This window comes from Urocitellus parryii, chromosome 2, assembly GCF_045843805.1.
Source record: "Urocitellus parryii isolate mUroPar1 chromosome 2, mUroPar1.hap1, whole genome shotgun sequence".
In the NCBI taxonomy this organism is placed as follows: Eukaryota; Metazoa; Chordata; class Mammalia; order Rodentia; family Sciuridae; genus Urocitellus; species Urocitellus parryii.
The window spans coordinates 125105408-125128602 of NC_135532.1; positions in this window are offsets into that span (position 1 = coordinate 125105408).

The following is a 23195-nucleotide window of genomic DNA, read 5'->3' on the forward strand; positions in this document are numbered from 1 at the left end:
AACTTTAGAATATAAAAACAACTAGACACTTTAAATACACTGTAGTTATTGAAATAGGTCATGGCACAGAGACTTTCTCTTGACTGATATAAAACAGAGAAGCAAATATAGGTTTGCAAATAAATATCATTTTGGTTTTACATTTTCCCTTAAGAAAATGACAGTAGAAAGGCTAATTTGGAAAATTTATGTTTTCTCTTGAGGTTTCACAAATATGTTATCTTCTGTTGTTCTGGATTGGGTAAATTAAATAATAAAATGCATTAAACTTATATACTGCCTAATTCTGTGGTTGTGCTTGCCAGCTGTTCTGACTTTATTGAGTAATACATTATCAGTGTGATAGTGTATTTGTGGTGATGAATCACACTGTTACATAATTAGAGCAAGTGTGTCCTAGTGATATATTAACTCAATAACTCAGAAGCAGGGAGAAGTAAAGCATTTTTAAAAATTCTGATTCCACGTGATTATTCTTAAGTGCATTGCATATACCATTAAGGAGGTTGTACAATAATGACTTAACCAAAAAATTATTTCAATTCTTCTATTTCATAATTAGAAATAATTTAGAGATTGAAAAAATGGAATTTAGTTCTGGCTCACCTGCATTTCCCATTTTCTAGACCTGGATAATTATTCTGAAACTTAGTTTTCAATATATAAAGTAGAGTTAATAATGGTTATCACAGGGTGTTAACATAGGGATAAATTAATTTTAGATGTGCGAATTTTTAGCAGTATGCCAAAATGGCATAATCTAGTGCCTTGATGTTATGACATGGCTTTATATCTAACTCTAAGTCTTTCGAGCTGCATTGTCTTAGACAAAGTAGTAATTTGGTTAAATTTTTTCATTGTACAATGCAATTGAGAGAATATTTGTGAATTTATTTTAAAGTGTATTTTCACTGATATATATGAACACAAAATTATACATTTTGATATACAATGATTTCATATATGTATTCTGTAATGTTAAATCAGGTGAAATATGTATCCTCAAATATCACTTCTTCATATTAAAATCTTTAAAAATCATCCATTCTAGCTTTATGAAATGCACAATGCAGTTTTGTTTTTCTATAGTTACCCTACTAGTAAATAACATACCAGAAATTCCCATTCTTATCTCACTATATCTCATTGATCAACCTTTCCCAGTCCCTACACATCCTCTACTCTCTCTGAAACATTTTTCCACTCTCAACTTCTATTAGATTAATTTTTGTAGATCCCATGAGTGTGATAATGTGGTACTTATCTTTTGGTTCCTGACATTCACTTAACACGGTGATGTGTAGTTCCAACCTTGTTGCAAATGAGAGGGTTGCATTCTTTTTGATGGTTGGAAAGAATTGTGTTGTGTACAGGCACCACATATTCTTTGTGTATTCACAGGTTGTGTATTCACAATTCTTAGATTGTTTCAGTTATTGGCTATTTTAGTGTTACAATTAATATAGCAATACAAATATATCTCTGATTAATTATGTCAGTACCTTGATATTGCATGTTGGCACCAGCAGGTGTCCCAAGCTGGGAGTTGCCCAACTACAGATGGTGATGACAGGAGCTAGGGTAACCCAAGATGGTGACAAAGGTATCCAAAGATGGAGGCGGCCACTTTCAGAAATGGGTCATCCATGTGGGCCGGCATTGGGCAGGTGTTTGAAGATGCAGCTCTGTGGTGTGCAATGCTGTGGCGGGAAGCTGTCTCTAGACCATGTTCCCCAGGCAGGATAGTACATGAAGGGGACTTTGGCAGCAGTTGCAGTATCCCAAAATGGAGGTGATGGGGAGCCTCACACTGGTAGATGGGGCTCTACATAGGAGCTCTGGCAGGGGTTCTGTGCAGAAACTGAGCGGATTCCTTTTATTTCTTTCTTTGGCTTGATTGCTATGGCTAGGAACTGCAACATTATATTGAGTAAAAGTGAAAGTGAAGGTCCTTTTTGTTGTAGATCTTAGAAAATGTTCAATTTTCTATATTTAAAATAATATTAGTTGTTGGTCTAGTACAGTATTAGCTATTGACCTCCATTATGTTGAAATATATTCCTCCTATAACTAATTTGTTCAGCATTTTTAATGAGGCATGTGGAATTTCATTAAATGTTTCTCTGCATTTATTGAGATAGTCATGTTTTTGAGCTTTATTTTGATGATGTGGTATACTTTTTATTGATTTTCATATATTTGCATATATTTGTCTGTCCTTGAATCCCTGGGATGAATCATAGTGAATAATTGACCATAGTGTATTATCATTTTTGGTGCTGATGAATTTAGTTTGCTAGTATTTTGTTGAAGAATTATGTTGTAATTTTCTTTTTTTTTTATTGTATCCTTATTCAAGTTTTTTTTTTTTTTGGGGGGGGAAGCAGGAAATGAACTCAGAGGCACTCAACCACTGACCCACATCCAATCCCCAGCCCTATTTTTGTATTTTATTTAGAGACAGAATTTCCCTGAGTTGCTTAGTATCTCACCCTTGATGAGGCTGCCTTTGATTTAGCAATCCTCCTGTCTAAGCCTGTAGACTGCTGGGATTACAGGTGTGTACCATCGTACCCGGACCTTATTCAGTTTTGATATCAATTAATGCTGGTGTAATAGTGAAGAAATCTGTACTTTTTGAAATCACTTATGTAGAATTGGTATTAATTCATCTTTAAATGTTGGAAAGAACACAGCAGTGAAGACATATATTCCTGGGCTTTTCTTTGATGGAATTTTTTTAACTGATTAATCTCACTGTTTAACATTGATTTTTTTCATGTTTTCTGCTTCTTCATATTTTAGGCTTGGTAAGGTGTATTTGTTGATGAATTTGCCCATTTTTTCTAGGTTATCAAATTTCTTGGCTTATTGTACTTATCATAATCTTGAATTTTCCTTTGGATCTCTGTGGTGTCACTTTCAATGTCTCTTTTTTTATTTCAGATTTTATTTATATGAGTCTTCTCTCTTTTTTTCTTAGTTTAGTTAAGGATTTGTCTATTTTTTTTCCCAAGAAAAAGCTCTTTGTTTTGTTTATCATTTGTGGTTTTTTATTCTCCATTTATTTCTGCTCTCATTTTTATTTTCTTTTGTGAATGTCACATAAGGTTTGTTTTTATTTTTCTAGTTTTTGTGATGCAGCAGTGGATTTTTTTTGATTTTTGTACTTTTTTTGATGTCAAAGTCTATGATATTAACTTTCCTGGGTATCACTTTTGTTGTATCACATAAGTTTTGATATATTATGTCTCTGTTTTCATTTCATTTGCTTAAAGTTTAATTTACTTCTTTATTTATTCCAGGATTCACTGGTTAATCAAACTTAAGTTGTGTATTTGCATAGTTTGCAATTATTCTTTTTTCTTTTCGATTTCTAGTTTTCTTGAATTATGATCAGGAAAAGATAATCTATTTTCAGTTTTTAAAACTTATTAAAAGTTATTATTTTGTGGCCTGAACCTATTGAGAAGAATGTTTATATGGTGATGAGAATAATATGTATTCAGTAGCTGTTGGGTGAAACATTCTATAGATGTCTATCAAGTCCTTTGGGTCTATGGTATAATTTAATTCTGCTGTTTCTTTGTTCATTTTCTTTATGGATGATCTATCCTTGGCTAAAAGTTGTCATTTTTATAGAACATATAATTACTATTGCAATGAATTCATTCTCTGTTTAAACCTATTAATATTTGCTTTACATATTTAATTGCTCCAATATTTGGTGCATATGTATTTAGAATTATTATTTCCTATTCCTGGATTGACCCCTTTATTATCATGTAATGAATTTATTTGTCTTTTTTTTAACGGCTGTGGATTTAGTATATTTTATATGATAAAAGTATAGCGACTACTATTTTCTTTCAGGTTTTATTTGCCTAGAATTTCTAATTCCATTTCTTTCAGTTTATGTGGGTCCTCAGAGGTGAGTGAGTTTCTTGTAGGCAATATTTAATTTCATTTTAACCCATTCCATAACTCTATATCTTTAATTAAAGAATTTATTCCATTTACATTCAAGGCAATTACTAATATGTTAAGTCTTGCTATAGCCATTTTTAACTTAATTTTTATTTTTGTTATAGCTCATTTTTTCTCCAACTCTTATATTCTTCTGTTGTAGTTAAGTGATTTGCTCAAGTGGTGTGTGATTCCCTCCATAAAATTTTGTTTATCAATTATAGATTTTTACTTTGTGGTTACCATGAAGCTTACAAAAACCAGATTTTGTTTAAAACAAGCTATTTTCAAATGACAGTAACTGATCAAGATCATAAATTCAAGAGCAAAACCAAAACAAAACAACAACAACAAAAAACAATCAAACAAGAAAAATGGACTAATATAACTCTATCCTTCATTCTGTTCATCCTCATATTATAAAAGTTTGACTATCCCATTTTGTGTCTTTATATATTGCCTGTCTTTCACATGTTCTTAGAATTATTGTTACTTTTAAGAGTTCTGTTTTTGTCTTCATAATAAAGAAATGAATGGTTTTTGCACTGTACTTACAATATTAGAACATTCAGTATATGTTTGTATAATTATTCATAGCAGTGGGTTTTATACTGTCCCATATTTTTGTTATATACACTAGCATTTTTTAATTTTTATTTGAAGAACTTTAAAATTTCTTACAGAAGAGGCCTGATAGAGATATGTTTTTGTCAGTTCTTATTTGTCTTAGAAAATTTTCCTTCCTTCCTTCCTTCTTCCTTCCTTCCTTCCTTCCTTCCTTCCTTCCTTTCTTCCTTCCTTCCTTCCTTCCTTCTTTCATTCCTTCTTCCTTTCTTCCTTTCTTCCCTTTCTTCCCTTTCTTTCTTTCATTACCAGGCATTGCACTCAGGGGCATTCAACCACTGAGCCACATCCTCAGCCCTATTAGGTATTTTATGTAGAGACAGAGTCTCTCTGAGTTGTTTAGTGCCTTACCATTGCTGAGATTGGCTTTAGGATCCTCCTGCCTCAGCCTCCTAAGCCACTGGGATTTCAGGCATGTGCCAATGCTGCTGGCCCTCCTTCATTTCTAAAGGGTAGTTTTGCTGGATACAATACACTCAACTGACAGTTTTATTCATTCAGTATTGTGAAAATTTAGTATTTGTATTTATTTTTCTTTCCTAATTGCTATTGCTAAAATTTCAAATACTATATTGAATAAAATATAGTATCAACATTCATGTTTTGTTTCTGATTTTAGCAAAAATGTTTCAGTGTTTCCCCCGTGTGACATTAGCTTTGGGTTTATTGTATCTATTGTATAGTATATTGAAGTAAAGAACCTTCTATTTCTTGTTTTTAAATACTTTTATCATGAAGGGGTGTTAACTTCTTTCATTTGCATCTATTAATATGACCATATAATATTTATTATTTAAAAACATTTGAAATTTTACACAACTTTAGTCCACAACTTTAGTGGTCAATGAATAAAAATTGGCTCAATATTGAATAGTCTCATCAATGATGTATTAAACTTTAGCAACATAATTTCTGCTTTAGGTTGAAGAAACTAATTTATAATATAGTTGATTGTCATTATTTGTAGTATTACATTTAAATGTTCATTGCAAACCCCAGATTAGTAAATATTGAATTATTGCTCCTGGAGGAAATATAGATATGTTTTCCTGTGACCCTTTGATTATGTTTTCATATGTTATTCAATGCATGACCCTATTTTATGCATTTATTTTTAAGGATAATATATGATATTATTATGTTGTTGATTCTTTAACACTGAATTCATTATGAAAAGTGCTTCAATCTTGAGTTAAGATCCTTTGTAAACACAGATCATAGTCACCTTTTACTTAGGAACACTTGACAATACTTCAACACTACCTACATCTTGGACCATTTTAAATATCAAAATTGCTAATGAAAAAAACATGGTTTTAAAATAGAACACAAAATATGCACTTTATATTATGAGAGTTGATGCAAGAATATCCAGTATTGTTTTATTCTATTTCAACTAAGATCTGTTTATCAGGTAACTCAAATTTTTTACCATTATATTCTTGTCCCAAAAAGTGGCACAAGTATTGATTGGGAGTTAAAATAAATTTTAGTGACAGGCAAGCTTTATAAAATGGAATTCATGAATAATGAAGATTCATTCTATTTCATATTGAAAAAATTTAATACTGCATTTTTTGTTATTAATTTCTATAGATAATAGGATTTATTGTTAAGTTTTCCTGGAAAATAAATTTTAGAGAAACCTTTTAATCAAGAGATGCTCACAAATAAGAAAACTGGGAAATTATGGTATATTTTAGTTGTACAAATGAAGATAAATTAATTTGGAATAACATTGCAAGCATCTGTTATATTGAATATGTGACATATAAATTAGATTTAAAATTATGAAAAAATCATGATTCTGGAAATAAAACCTAAAGAATCCTAAAACATGAACAAGTTTTATTATTTAAATTTCATATTTTTATAGTTTAAAGCAAGGCAAGTTTTGTGTCAGAAAATTCCTAGCAGAAGCTAGAATACAATTTTTCCATTTCTCTATTAAACATGCAAATTGGAAAAAATGAAATTACAGTTGATATCAAACTAAACTGTTCACTTTGATGGTACTATATATATATATATATATATATATATATATACATATATATGTGTGTGTGTATGTATATATATATATATACATACATATATATGTGTGTGTGTATGTATATATATATATACATACATATATATGTGTGTGTGTATGTATATATATATATATATATACATACATATATATATGTGTGTGTGTGTGTGTGTGTATATATATATATATATATATATATATATATATATCTCCCCAGCATCCTATTTCCCTTGACTTGGGCTTAATCAGAGCTCAGAGCCCAAAGCTATTGCTAAATTATACAGGTCCAGTATGGTTACCTTACACAGTAAGCACAGGAGGATACTTGCATGTTAATGACTCCTACATTGAAAGACTTTTCTCTATTATCACTAAATAATTGATAGGGAATAGTTATTATAGAATGTTGAGTTTTATAATTAGATACACCTAGCTTCAAAACTTATAGTAACTACTGTTCACATGAGTGACTATGATTCTATTAAAGAATTTCACTGAGTTACACTTTCCTTACAAGTATTTGGGTATAGAATACAATGGAGGAACATTACCTGCCTTTTAATCCGGGTCTTGCCACCTATGGGTTATTTGCAAGAATATACTTTTCTCATCTGTTTAAGATGTGATTGATAAGTTCACCCAGTATCAGTTCAAATTTAGTTGCATATGCAGAATGCCATTAAATAAAATAATTTAAACTAAAGAGCTTTTAGAAAAATTGAAAAGGCTGAAAATCAGAGCCTACCCTTGTTTGAAGAGGAAGTAATTTACCATGGAATTACGGTTTACAAACCATGGAGAAGCCTAGATGCTACTGTGTTAGTCTAAATTTTTGATGTAAACACAATGACATTTTGGACCATATGGAATCTACTATAATTAAGTTGTTTTGACCTAGTTAATAAACAGTGCATATCTGGGTATTGTGGCTCAAGACTAATCCAGTCAACATGGAGGCTGAGGTGGGAGAATTGCAAGTTCTAGGTCAGACCAAGTAACTTAGAGAGGCCCCAAGCAACATAGCAAGATCCTATCTCAAAAATAAAAATGGAAAAATAAAAAGAGGTGAGTATATGGCTCAGGGTTAAAGTACCCCTGGATTAAATCTCTAGTGCCTCCCCAAAACATTGCATGATACCATGATGAAGATAACACTGCATAAACATTACTTGGTGCCATGGATGAAATAGTTGAGTCTCTCCACTCCCAATCCATATGTTGAAATCCTAATCCTCTAAACTCCAAACTGATGGTATTAAGGGTAGGCCCTTCAGAATATGATTAAGTCATGAATGTGGTGTTCTCATTAATAGGATAGGGCCTCTATAAATGAGGCCACCTAGAGCAACTTTGTCTCTTCTACCAAATGAACACATAGCATTAAATCACTATCCACAAAATAGTAAGCTGGTGCTCATCAGAGAGTTAATCTTTTGTCAAGTCAGTTTTGGACTTTCCATTCTCCAGGGCTATGATAATTGAATTTAAGTTGTTTATAAGCTATCCAGTTAATGGTATTTTTAATGGCAGTCTGAACAGACTGAGATATATGGAATTTACAGCTTAATTTTCTATTGGCACTGTGAAAATAGAAATACTAAGTGTTAAAGGCACTATCAACCTGAAGAAATTTTGAACATTTTTTTTCTGAAAGTATTAAATATTTCACAGAAATCTTTGGAAAGGACTTTAGACTTAGCTTCTCAGAATGTTTACAAGGCCACATTGCATATGTGAGCTAGCAATGAAACTTTGCTTATCTCCAAAATCATTAAAGTATCTCTACAGCCGTTGGCCCTAGAAACCTATTTATTTACCTGAGTTAAAATCTGCATGCCTTACCTTTCTTCGAACCTTAGTTCTACTTTTATTTCACATGATTTTATTTGATTGGTGGACACTTTATGATATCCAGTTCACACTGTTTAATTAAGTACTAATTAAAATTATATAAAACTAAAAACTTCACTTCATCATTCCCACTGTCTCAGTAGGTTCACTTCAATTTCTCAAAAATCATAAGTTTATAGTGGCTAACATATTAGGCAATGCAGCTACATAATTTTTCCACCATTACAGAAAGTTCTATTGGAAAGTGGTGCTTGGTGATACCAGTATATGTGTCTGTCAGTGTTATTTGGATTATTTCCTATTTAAATTTTTTCTTCCATTTTTCCTATCATGGGTATTCTAGAATGGAATATAAACATATCAAGGCTTTGTTTAAAATCAGATTTCTGTCTCTGTGATTCCACTGGTTTAGTAATGTTCTTCAGCATCAGTTCTGACACTTGTTAGACTACTATTATTTATAGCTCAAGATTGCTTGGTTCCATTACTGTCAACAATTTAGGCTGAATACTTTTTTTCTTGTGAGAGACTGTTCTTTGCATTGTAGAACGTTTAACAAAACCCCTAGACTATCTACTAGATTCAATTGGCACCCTATCTATGATTGTGCCCCCATGATAGAGGAGGGTAATCCAAAACATTTCTAGACTTTCTTTGCCAATGCCCCATGGAGTACCAAAACAAAACAACAGCATAAACAAAAGTGGTACAGATGGCCCATACATATTGAACATAAGAAGTTTTCCTTGATCAATCATGCCCTGAATATGCTTTATTTTAGTTACCAAGGAATAGCTTATTTTTCTTAAATTTTTCTTCTGCAAGATCTTTTGCCTCTCACTCTTCCTATTTTATCTATTTTTAAACTAATTCTGTTTCTTTATTTATAAAATATATACAACTTTAGACTTATTACTGGCAAAATGTTTGCTTTGCTTAAGTTACTAAAACCATTACATTCTTCCCAGGAGCCAGCCCTTTCAGCATCAACTGTGAGGAGCTTGAGTGCATGGAGAAACCCCTCCTGGATACAGTTTCAGAGAACATTGTCTGCTTTATTGTACAGCAAAAATAGCTTTTATAGTGGGTTATTGCCAATTTACATATAACAGTCACGACAGTCCAGAGGTGATCGATCGTATTATGGGAGTCCAGAAACCAAGAGTTCAGGAACTGCCACATAGTCTGAACTTGTACCAATAGGGGAATAAATTCTTGTCAAAGGAGCAAGGAAATGGCGCTTGCCGGTGTCTGACAGCACTCTGTTCCAAAACACAGCATTCTATGTTAGAACTTCGCTGCTGCACAGTGAGCAAGATAAGCATTCCTCCATGAGGGTCCAAGGTCAGGCCCTGCAACAACATTCTTGTTGCACTAGAAAACAAACTCCTGCTTAAGATCTCATGAATTTATTATATTATAAAGCCCTCCTTGAAATTTTTGCTGGAAAATTATCATCTTTCCATAATAATCATATTCCAGAGTTTATGGAATTCATCAAGATTGGACAAGCAGTGAAGCCTTGCATCACACTTGCCACCTCTCTTCAATAAAAAAAAAAAAAAAAAAAAACACATAATGAGTGAATGACTGAACTCATACATAAACAATAGAAATGAGACAGGCTCAAGTAGAATAGAGTCATTTTCAAAATTTATTTGCATTAGATGACTGAAAATCTAGAACAGTGAGTCCTGACAAGTGTGTTATAATACTAATTCTGCAACTTTGATTATGGATGAGAGTAGAACTGAGACTGTTCCCAAGATTCTGATCAAATATACCTCAAGTGTGATCCAGAGATAAATTTTGAAGTTTTATAAATAAATACAGGATTATTGTTGCAATATAATCACCACAGTGGGTTTTTTTCCAAAATATTGATTTGTGTGATGTTGATTTGGTTTCTAATTCAATAGGCTTGATTTGTGGGCCTCAGAAATTAGTTTTTCAACCTGTCATATGATTATTATTTGTAATCAGGTTTAATAAGCACTTTGTGCAAAAAGCAAACTAAAAGTGGAAACTTAACTCTGCATCAAGTAATTTGAAAGTAGACAATAACCCCCAAAGCTGAGGGGTAGATGAAGAAACTTGCATGATAGCAAGAGGGTGACCCATACATATATCTCCTAAAAAAAAAAAAAAAAAAAAAAAAAAAGAAGAGGGAAGTTTCTTGGGGACATGGACAAGGGTGAGAACTCTAGTCCGGAAAACATGCCTTAATTATAGTAAGGAACCTAACAACCAGACACCAGAGTTTTTCAATGATTGAAAAAGTAATATAAAGTCAATGATTTTGGTTACAAAAATGCAGGCAAAAAATGAAAGAGGTCCTCATAGATAGTAGGCCAGATGTGAGAAGGAACCTTGAACTGTTTTGATCTACATCATCTCTCTCCAGTAATCAGATTAAGCTTTGAGCCTGCCAACAAAAGCTAAATGGCTTCAGTTTAGTACGTTGGGAGCCTTGGGGGGAAACATGGATAAAAGAAGAGAATTAAATAATTTGTAGCTTTTGGCTTTGATGCTGCATCTTTTTCTCTATTTCTAAACAGATTAAAAGATGGGTTTCCTAGGTTTCAGATCACTTTTCATTTTGAAAATGTGATGCTCATAGTTTTTCATTTTTCATGAGAAGTTTAAGAAATTTTAATTCTGGACTAAAGTTGTAGATTAATTAAAATTATTCCATGATAGGAATAACTTATTAACATCTCAGATCACTTTTTATTTTCTTCAGTTTTTAGAAATATCAAAGATCCACAAAGCTCCAATTTCATTTTGTACATTTTTCAAAGTAACTTATAATATTCTTTCTTGAAACTGGCTTTTATGTGTTAGTACATAAAAGATAGGATAAAAACTTAGAAAGAAGTACTTTTAGTTTGTAGTTAACTGGTGTCTATTTGAAAGACTATATTAAGCCATTTTTTTACATATAATTAGCCTCCAACATGTTTATTCTTACTAAAGTTATAACATGATATCCACTCTTTTCTTTTTGAGTGTTCCATAGATCCCCAAAGCCAAAGGAATGTCGACACAAATTTCTTTGTCTAGAGGCAGCTTAAATGAACACTTGGCAATGTATTCAAATATTGAGTTGGTAATTTCTCCCTCCAACCTTTATGAGACTCAGCTGTTTTTCAATCACTTCTTAGATGCTGAAACTGCTCAGCCTCTACATATGCAGAGCAGTGATTTTTCTTTCTCTTTATCTATAAACTTCCTCAATTTAAAGTATTATACAAACAAATGAGTATTTGATAAATCCATGTGCATTCGATTCTGGCTCTAATTTAGTGACATATATGCCTTCACTTTGACCAAATTAAAGTGCACCCTCTTCCGCTGCAAAGAGAAACTAAAATATCTTTGTATTATTTGATAATTAGTATGAGCATCCTGTTCTGTTAGAAATTCAAGACATACCCCTCCAGCTGTACATGCCTGCTTGAGAAGAGAACAAAAATAGTCAGCTATTAAAAAAAAATACATCCAGCTCAAAGAGTTACAACTGTAGCTTTTAACATAAATGCCTTGAGCCTTTCACACTTGCTGTTTCTCTTGCCTGAAAGATTTGAGCATTTTTCTTTTTTTCCTGGCTAAGGTTCTTCTTTTTATTCAGTTCATACTCAAAACTGAATTCCCGGTTAGGTCTTATCTGCCTGCCAATTTTATTCTCATATTTGTTTGTTCATATTTATTTTTTCCTCTGTGTTACCCCTTTCCAGTATATGAAAAATGACTCTGTCTTTCCTGTTTTCCAACCATCTAGAAAACTACCAAGCATGTAAGAGACATTTATGTAATATTTATTGAATGAGTGTGATTTTATTATTTCAATTATCTGATCAATTCCTACAGCATGAAAATGAATGAAGTTTCAGTTACATGATGGATGTTGTGAGCCTTCACCAAGATATTATACCTCATTAAAGCATGTTAGATATTATTAAAGGTGCTGTGACAGGTGTTCAAATACATGTTCTCAGAGCACATGCCAAAGCAATTGCTCTCTATGCACTCATCATTAAATAACATCTACCAGCAGTAAACAACACGTGGGGTGAAACTCAGCATTTGAAAAAACAGGATATCTGGGATATTTCTATCTACAATAGAGTTTGAGAACCACTATCTCATATACCTTAATTCCTAAACTTATTATTCTTTTAGGAATGGAATTTTTTTACAATGTATTCACCACTGTTAAATGAAAAAAAAAAAAAAAGTGGGAGGGTACAAATGAATACATCATTCCTACATATTGAAGTTTATACCCATCGATGCAACTCCTCTTTGTTCCCACTCAGGTGAAAGTAAATCTAATTCTAAAATAATGTTGAAACTTGTGAAAAATCATTTGTTTGGAAATTACCCTTTCTGCAACCTTTTCATTACTTGTGCTTGCCCCAGGCAGCAAATGTTCTTCTCAGACCCTCTTTAAGCCTTTCTCAATTAAACTGGAGACAGAACAAAACAAAATATTCTTTTCTCAGTCTTTTACAATTGGAATTTTTTATTATTATTTAACAAAAAAATTAACATGAGAGAATTAATATAAAAATATTAGGTCTTTCATTTGTGAGAATAAAATAGTTTTATCTCAAAGAAAAAGAATTGCACACTCGTAGACAATTTGTTGGGTTTAGAGGACTCAGTTAAGGTGTTCTCATGACATCAAATCAAGACTGAACCTCAAGCAAATGACATTTAAAAGTTTTTGAGGGAGTCTCAAGGGGATTTGATTCTGTCCAGGGAAGGAAGGTGTGGAGAAGTGTTAGAGAGCATAAAATATAAATGGCGATAGGCTTACAAAGAAGTAGCTACTGGTGTTGAAGGCATCTGCTGCTTTTTATATGAACTTTTTTTTCCCACAGCTAACATTACTGTGCCATGTTTTTGCCCAAAGCAATATATTTGTGCAGTTTAGGGAATAGATTTGGGTTCTTTTTTTATTTTTTTGTATTTGACAATATAAAGTACTACACATCTCTAAGCCTCTTTTATAATCTATGACCATACTTTTTATTGGGATGCGAATATCACTAAAATGTGGAAACAGGTGAGCTTTATTAACAGAACTATAACTCGGAGATGGACTCGTATGTTGCATTTTTTTTTCTTTGATACCACTTAGACACTCACTTAGTTTGAGGTCTTTTGTGTCCAGAGTTCAATTACAGAAAGTTAATAAGAAAAAATTCAAGCATTAATGGTATTAGTGGCATTAATAGCAAATATATACATATGGATTATTATGTGTGATTTAAATATAACTAAACACATTTATATTTAAGTAGATATCATATATTAGTTATATTACATAAAATTAATTTTTAATGATACCTATGTATAGAACTGATATTTTCTATATTTTTATATCAGATGCATCTTCTTGTACATCTTATTTCTGAATATTTTATGCAAAAATGTGTATATTTTTATGTATATAATATATATTCATGAATTTTTACTTTTTAAAGCACTCTGTGCCATATCACTTAATCTATTATACAACCTCTGTGAGTTCATTAAGAATAAAACTAATTTGCTACCAGGAGTGTAGAGCTGGTACACTAATGTAGACTTAATTCAAAATTCAGTGTTTGGTTTTGCTTTTCCCCTCTAACTCATATAATCTATAGATATCAGTTTGGAAATTTATCCTATTTGCAACATGTAGCTTTTTTTCTTCTTTTTTGCTGATGTTTGTTTTTGAGAGCATTTAATTTTGGTGAACAATTTCAAATAGATGTTACATGAGAGATATAAAACACTAATTCTATGTGCTCAAGGAATTATTTTAATTATTTTAATTTTGTGTGTGTGTATATGTATATATATATATATATATATATATATATATGTAGCTTTAGAGATGTGAAATATATTATTAATGTTTCTTATTTCCTAAATTTAACACTATAATGTTTTCAAGTAAAATTGAATATCAACTCTGCATTAATGAAATCTCAATATCTCCATAGGCTAATGAAGCTAAATTTCCCTACAATAATTATAATAATACTTAGCATGCTCTATAAACATATTCTCAGATGAAATATATATGTTTATGTATATCCAATATATACAGACACATATATATGATATTTCTATAAATATTTTAAATTAGCATGATTGAATGTATTAAATTTTTATTATAAGTGACATAATTGGAATTTTATTTTACACAGACATGTGAATTTAAAAAATAGATTATTTAATTTAACTTAAAACATCCTTTTTTATTCATATAAGACATAATCAATAAATATGTATTGAAAATGTGTGGAAATCAGAAATTCAGTTTGGGGAATTTTAAGAACTCAGTTTTTATGGCTAATATTTTAGTATTATCCACATAAGTTGACTAATATTTCATCACCCAGTAACATTAATAGATAATTATACAAAGTTCATTTATTTAACTCTGAGTAGATACCACACCTCCTAATAAAAAAAAATTTAAAAAAGAAGTAAAACTGTATCTCTAGCCATGAGCAAAAACCAGTGCATATTCACATATTCAGTTAGAAAAGTTGTCTTCTCTTTCCTATCTGGTTTTCTCCAGTCCTTTCCATCACAAGATTGAACTCGGGTGTTTTGTACCACTTAAAAACATCCCTAGCCTTTTATTTTTTTTTTCATTTAAAAAACACTTTTTTTAAAAATTTGGTTTACAAATATGAGATACAGAACAGACTATTTTTGTGTTTCTGACTGACACTTCACTTTACATGATGTTCTGCAATTCCATCCAGTCACAGCAAATGACAGAATTCTATTTTTATTTATGACTGAATAATACTCCGTTGTGAATATATACCATATTTATCCATTCATCTGCTGTCAGGCACATAGTCTGATTTAATTAGCTATTGTGCCTTGTATGGCAATAAACATGGGAACGTGATATCTCTTGTATTAAGATTTCATTTTCTCTGGATATACACCCAAGAGTAGGATATCTGGATGATATAGTAATTCTATTTCTAATTTTTTGAGGAAACTTCTTACTGTTTTCCTTATTGGCTCTACTAATTTATATTTCTACTTACAGTGTATAACAATTACTGTTTTTCCAAATCCTGGCCAGCATTTTTTAAATATAATAGTCATAAATGGGATGAGATGATGGAATCTTTTCAGAGTTTTGATTAGAATTTCCTTTGATGGTTAATAAAAATGTATCATTTTAAAATATATTTATTGAATATTTATATTTTTTCTTTGGAGAAGAATATTAAAACATTAACCCATTTTTGAAGTGGAATACTTGGGTTTTTTTATTGTTAAATATTTTAGTTCTTTATATATTCTGGATATTGATCATCTGTAACTTGAATAGCTGGAAAATATTTTCTCCCATACTCTCTCTTTATTTGATTGATTGTTTGCTTTGCTGAAGCTTTACAATTTGATACAATTTGTATTATCAAATTTGCTTCTATATTCTATGCAAATCATTGCTTGTACCAATATCTTAAATAAGTGTTTCTTGTAACATTTCTTTTGGTAGCTTCAGAATTCATGTCTTATAATTAGGACTTTGATTAATGTTGAGTTGATTTTCCTATATTTGAGAAAGAGGGAGTCCAATATCAGTTTACTTTAGGTAGATAAGAGTTTTCCTGTTCATTCACTAATGTGTGTTTTGGGCATCTTTTTCAAGAGTCACTAGAAAGTAGACATTTGCGTTTACGTCTGAGTTCTCTATTCTGTTCATTGAGATATGTGTTTACTTTTAACTTAAAATCATGCTGATTTTGTTATTAGGTTCTGTACTGTGTCTTGAAATCAGGTATCACGAGGCCTCCAGATGTGCTCTGTTTGCTTAAGATCACTTTGCCTATGTTGTGTCTTTTGTACTTCTATCTGAATTTCAGGGATTCATTTTTCTAGTTCTATGAAGAATGTCATTGATATTTTTATGGGGCTTGCATTGATTCTATAGATCGATTTAGGTTGCATGAACATTTAATGATATTAATTCCTGTAATCCATGAACATAGATAGTTAATTCCATATTTTGCTGTCTTCAATTTGTTTCTTCAGTGTTGGTAATTTACAATATCGAGATTGTACATATATTTAGTTTAATTTTTCCTAGGTGTAATATTGTTGTTTTTTTTTTCTCCATGTGGCTATTTTCATGAGATTACTTTCATGATTTCTTTTTATTGTTGGTTTGTACAAAAAACTATTGATTTTTGGTATGTTGACTTTTTTATCCTGATAATTTTCTGAATTCATTCATTAGTTATGATAGTCTTTCGGTGGAATCCTTAGGTTATTCTATGTGTAGAATTATACCATCTTTAGGGATAATTTTACTTCCTCCTATATTGAACACAAAACAGTGAGAGGGCACATTTTTGTCTTTTTCCTAGTTTTAGAGAAAATGTTATCAGCTTTCCCACACTCAATATAATGTTGCTATGTGTTTGTATTTTTTTTAAAAAAACTTCATTATGTTAGGGTATAGCTTTCTCTTTCTAATTTATTCAGGATTTTTATCATAAAAGGATACAGAATATTATCATCAAAGGCATTTTCTTCATCTATTGAGAATATCATATGTTTTTAATTTTTCATCCTCTTGGTGTGAAATATTACACTTATACTTTTTTATTGGTTGTTCAAAAGATTACAAAGCTCTTGAAATATCATATTTCATACATTAGATTCAAGTGGGTTATGAACTCCCATTTTTACCCCAATTACAGATTACAGAATCACATTGGTTATACATCCACATTTTTACATGATGCCATATTAGTGACTGCTGTATTCTGCTACCTTACCTATCCTCTACTATCCCCCCTCTCCTCCCCCTCCCCTCCCATCTTCTCTCTCTACCCCATCTGCTGTACTTTAATTCTCTCCCTTGTTCTTCCTATCCATGAACAGGGTATATTTTTCCATCTTCTAAGGTCTTCTTCTATTTCTCTCTTTAGGGTTCTGTAGTTTTCATTGTATAAATCTTTCACCTCTTTTGTTAGGTTGATTCCCAAGTATTTTTTTTTTTGAGGATATTGTGAATGGGGTGGTTGTCCTCATTTCCATTTCAGAAGTTTTGCTGCTGATATACAGGAATGCCTTTGATTTATGCGTGTTGATTTTATATCCTGCAATTTGCTGAATTCATTTATTAGCTCTAGTAGTTTCTTTGTAGACCCTTTTGGGTCTGTTAGATATAGTATCATATCATCTGCAAATAGTGATCATATAAGTTCTTCTTTTCCTATTTTTATGCCTTTAATTTCTTTTGTCTGTCTAATTGCTCTGGCTAGTATTTTGAGAACTAAATTGAATAGAAGTGGTGAGAGAGGGCATCCCTGTCTTGTTCCAGATTTTAGAGGGAATGCCTTCAATTTTTCTCCATTCAGAATGATGCTAGCCTGAGGCTTAGCATATATAGCTTTTACAATGTTGAGGTAAGTTCCTGTTATTCCTAGTTTTTCTAGTGTTTTGAACATAAAGGGATGCTGTACTTTGTCGAATGCTTTTTCTGCATCTATCCAGGTGATCATGTGGTTCTTATCATTGAGTCTATTGATGTGATGAATAACATTTATTGATTTCCATATATTGAACCAGCCTTGCATCCCAGGGATGAATCCTACTTGATCATGGTGCACAATTTTTTTGATATGCTTTTGTATTCGATTTGCCAGGATTTTATTGAGGATTTTTGCATCTAAGTTCATTAGAGATATTGGTCTGTAGTTTTCTTTCTTTGAAGTGTCTTTGTCTGGTTTCGGGATCAGGGTGATGTTGGCCTCATAGAATGAATTTGGAAGAGCTCCTTCTTTTTCTATTTCTTGCACTTTGTCTAGTTTGTTACTAAACTTTTTAGCTGAGCTTTATAACTAAGTGAGATATTGAGTTTCAATATTTCTTCTGGATTCTTTCCTAAAAATTCTTATCTCTTTGCTTAATTTTTGTTCCTGAATTTTCTTTCTAAAATTTGTTTTACCTATCTGTATTCTCTTTAATCTCATTAAGCTTTTAAAATAACAGCTGAAGAAACTCCCATATACCAATAGAAGCTACCACTCCCAGTGTAGGATTTTAACTATACAGGGTATATATACTTCAAATATTCTGCTGCAAGCATTGAATGCAGCTGGTGCCAGACAAAGTTTCTCTCTGAATCTTTTTAGATTCTATATCCTGGGAGTGGGGCTACAGAGCCCCAGCAGCATTGCCCCTATGGGCAAAGGAGCAGTGGAAGCTCACAACTGCCTTGATAGTAAAAAATATTCATGGGGAGAAGTGTGGCAGAAAATTCAAGGGCGGACAGACTCAGTTTGGGCAACTGTATGAAACCACACATCACTAGCCGCACCACTTGTCTCAGAGGCCAGTCTACCTAATCCACCAGTTCTTGAGGATGGTACTTTCATCTCTCTGCTACCTTGAAACACCTGGTCCTCACAGGTTAGTATCAGAGTCACTCACCAAGCCAAATTTTGCCCATGAGGCAGATATTTGTTGAGTCAAGGTAGTAGAAAGTCTATAGCATTCTGAACATGGGAATATGCAAAGGTTTCTGACCCCTAGAGAATTCCAAATTCATATACTAGGAGTCTCCTGAAAACGGCAACTGGCTATAGAATCCTGGGAATTCATGAAAAAATAAAGTACATTTCTTTTCTAAAGCTTAACTACTCTTCAGATTGTAGGCCTCTTATTTATGTAGGCTTTAAGTTTGTAAGAGTCATCAAATATTCCAATACCTAGGATTTCTAGTCTCTGCATTGATAGAATTTGATTGGACTTAGCCCTTTACCTTTACTGCTACAGAGGGGAGATTCCCTTCTACCAGTTGGGGTAGCAGGTAATGAGATATTTTGCTTTCATGCTATGCTTCTGTCCCAAGATTCTGGATTTTTAAAACTCTGCTATTCCAGTGTTCTTCTATGGTTACCCATTTCACTATATAGCTATATATCTTTTGATTTGGATCTCCTTTGTGAGGAGCAGGTGAATGCTAAGTTTCTCTATTCAACCACCTTACTATCCATTTATGAAGTTTTGGATTCTAATTCTATTTCTGATTTAATACCTCCACATTTATATCTAATATTTGTATCATACTTAATTTATACAAAATTAAATTCATGATTCTCAACCTAGCAGTAAACACGTCTTCTTAGAATCACTTAATCTTCTCATGTAGCAGCTCCTTCCATTCTTCTAATTGCTTAAAGAAAATGCTAAACTTTTATCTTATCTATTTTAAATTATCAGGGAATTTTTAAAGAAGTTTTAGATTCACAATAAAATTGAATGCAAAGTGGATGTACCCTTTGCTGTATAAATTTATAGCCTCTTCACTATCAACATCCTATGCCAAGCAGTATGTTTAACGTATCATCACTTTGTGAAGTCCAAGCTTATCTTAGAATTCATATTCAGTGTTGTACATTCTATTGGCTTTGACAAATGCTTCATTTTATTGTTCACATCTCATATCCAATTATCAGAGATTTCTCTTTCATCTATAATTTAAAAATATGAAGAACCTGAAGATTTACTTCTATATACCCAATACATTTCTATCAATTTATATAGACTCTTATTTAGTATGATTTTACTCCATCAAGTTATACTCCACAGAGCAGCCAGAGTGGTATTTCTAAAATCTTCTGAGCCATCCATATTTTAAGAGAGCTACAACATTTTAAATAACATAAAAATTTAGGGTTGTTGATGGCTTTTTCCTGGAATTTTACAATCATGCTTGTTCAAAATTGTACTAAATTATGTTTAAAATAGTGAATTCTCTCATCCGTCTGATAAAATCTAGACATATTTAATTCCACAACTATTTCTGGGTAACTATGATTTTTCACATATTGCTATAATCACTAAAGATAGAGAAATAAATGAACAAGATATAGAAGAGTCCATAAATTCATGTAGCATATATTCCAATGGGATAAGACTTTAAAAATATAGTATATAAAAATTTGAAGATGAAACCCTTTCTCTTCTTTACCTTAAATCTTTCATATTTCTATTAGTGTGTTCAATTTTAAACATCACCTTGAGTATAGATAACTTACTTCTCTCCTTAAAACTCCTCAAATAGTTGTCTCTCATATTAGGACCATTTTCAAACTTAGTTGTACAAATAATTACCTTAGGGATTGTTTCTTTGATTCTTTGTTTTTATTTTATTTGTTTGATTTTTTTAAATTTTGTTTGTTTTGGTTCTGGTAGCAACATCAGAAGTGCTCCAGATATGGCACCAATCATCCGCTGTGGTAAACTTCTCCCAGGGAATTGTAATTCAACTGGCCTACAGTCCTGCATCTGGGTAAAATTAAGGTAGATAAAATATAAATTTATATCCAAGGTCTCACAGAATGTTCTATCATCACCCTGTATTTTATCTTTTGTTTAATATCTAGTTGAATCTATACTAAATGCAGTTTCTTCAAAAATACTGGGATAATGTTTTCAGGCCTCATTTTCTTTTCCTGCTATCATCATTTAGTGTGTTCGTAATCCTTATTTATTTATTTTTTTAGAGAAAGTTATGACCACAATTCAAAATTCACTTTAGAAATCACCACCTTCAGAAAGCCTTCTCTGTATGATCAGATAATCCTTATATTCACGTTTATGCAGGAGACACAGACAACTTGTTTTTGCTCCTAAGCCTTGCACACATGCGTCCAGAAAAATATCTTCAGAGACAACTACAAAAATATCTCTTACAAAAAGGATAATGGTCTGCAAGTATAGTTTTTGTACATAGGATTCCCATATTCATTCATTTGCTAAATTCCAAATATGTGACCGATAACAAATTTCAAAGGCCAGAGTTCTGGAGCATCCTAATTTTCAAGATGAGTACAAAGAATTCTAACTACAAAAAGATACATGAGTGTAGGTAAAACTTACCAACTGCAGTGGGTTTAAGGGAGGTACATGAAAGGGTGAGAAAATCAAATACTTTGAAACATTTTGCCCTCTTAAGAGTCTAAATAAATTCTATCACATAGTAGTGGAAGAATTGAGATTTTTTTTTTTTTCAGTCTGTGGCAGGCAATAAGATGTCTGTTTGTAAAAACGTTATAACAGTAACTCTGAATTGAGGGAATTAGAAGAGTCTGGTCATCATTTTGTGTGTTATCAGGGAAATCTGTAATGTAAGATATAGATTGGTATTCATGAATAAAAAGCAAAAGCAAACCAAAAAAAGTGAAAACAAAAATGAAGAAGAAGAAGAAATTGGCCTTAGGTAGGTCTGCTAGAACAGAGGAAGCCAGTTTTGTGACACAGTGAGACTAAAAGGAGTTAGGGAAAACTTTAATTATGAGTGGGAAGTGTTCCCTGGATCACACCTTGGACAAAGGAATCGTAAGATTTATCATAATCACTAATGTGACAGTGAAGCTAACTCAGTGAACGTGTTGTTTAATCTAATAAGAATTATAGGCAACACAGGACCATTTTTATAAACTCATGGGACCCATGAAAAAGGAAGAATTTGAGTTGCTGAAGGACAAGTGTAGAAACAATGAGAGGCTTTTTCACTCGAATTGCAACATAATAAAACCCATCTCCGGTTCTCTTGGGAGGAGCATACATAAAACTAGTTCAAATACAGAGTGAAGAAAATATAATACAGTTGTGAATCACTCTGGGAGTACAGTTGGAGAAGCTCTCTTACTGCATAGGAAACAAAAAGTTTCTGTTCACCATGATGTTGTGTTAAATCCACCCCCACAAAGTTAATGTTTTGGGAATAAACAACCATGAACTCCATATAATCATTATAAATCCTCTTTCGAATTCCACATTTAATAGTGAGGACATAATAGTTTAATGCAAAGGCACAACATACAGATCATAAACAGATACATGAGTAGGTTTCTAATTGTATTTTCTAGTTTTCAACAAACGCTGAAAAATATATTTTAGGAATAAAACAAAGTGTTAGTTATGGTTTGGTGTTGACAATGATGGACAGCTCCTGGGTCTCTAGATCAGTGCTTCTCAAAATATAGTGTACATATGGATCACCTGGGGGGTTGTTAACTGGTGGATTCTGATTGAGAAGGAAGGCAGTGGAATTTGACATTCTTTTTTCCAAACAGCTTCCAACTGATGTTGATGCTGGAGGTCCTGGGTCTACACTATGAATATTTAGAAAGTTAAGCCATATTTACCAAAAATTATGTAAGTACAATAGGAGAAATATAATCTTGTCAGATATTAAAGTTGAAAAAAGACAAAATATTTCTACTTGATAATTTCGATTGGACTAGACTTATTTGAAAAATCTGAGTATCTCCTACTTTTCAGATAATTTTATATTTGATGAGAAAGAAAAATACAGTGACAATTTCAAGCCAGTTGCAACATTTTCTGATTATGGGGATAGCGATGTTTCCACATAAGTTTTTGTTGTTGTTGGCATGGACTACAAATTTAGTTGGAACCCTCATATTTAATGAAATATATTCATGAAACAACATAATGGAAATGTTTAAGATCTAACAACTGGACACTTTCTTGTGAATTTTCTTAACTATCAAATCATTGATATTGTGTCTGTAGAGATAAAATGTGTGGCTCTTTGGAGAATTGCTCAACAAGAGGGGAAATGTTTAGATAGAGAGGTGAAGGTATACTTTCTGACACTTACATAGGACAGAATTTCTAAGACTCAGTTGAAATCCTACCATATTTT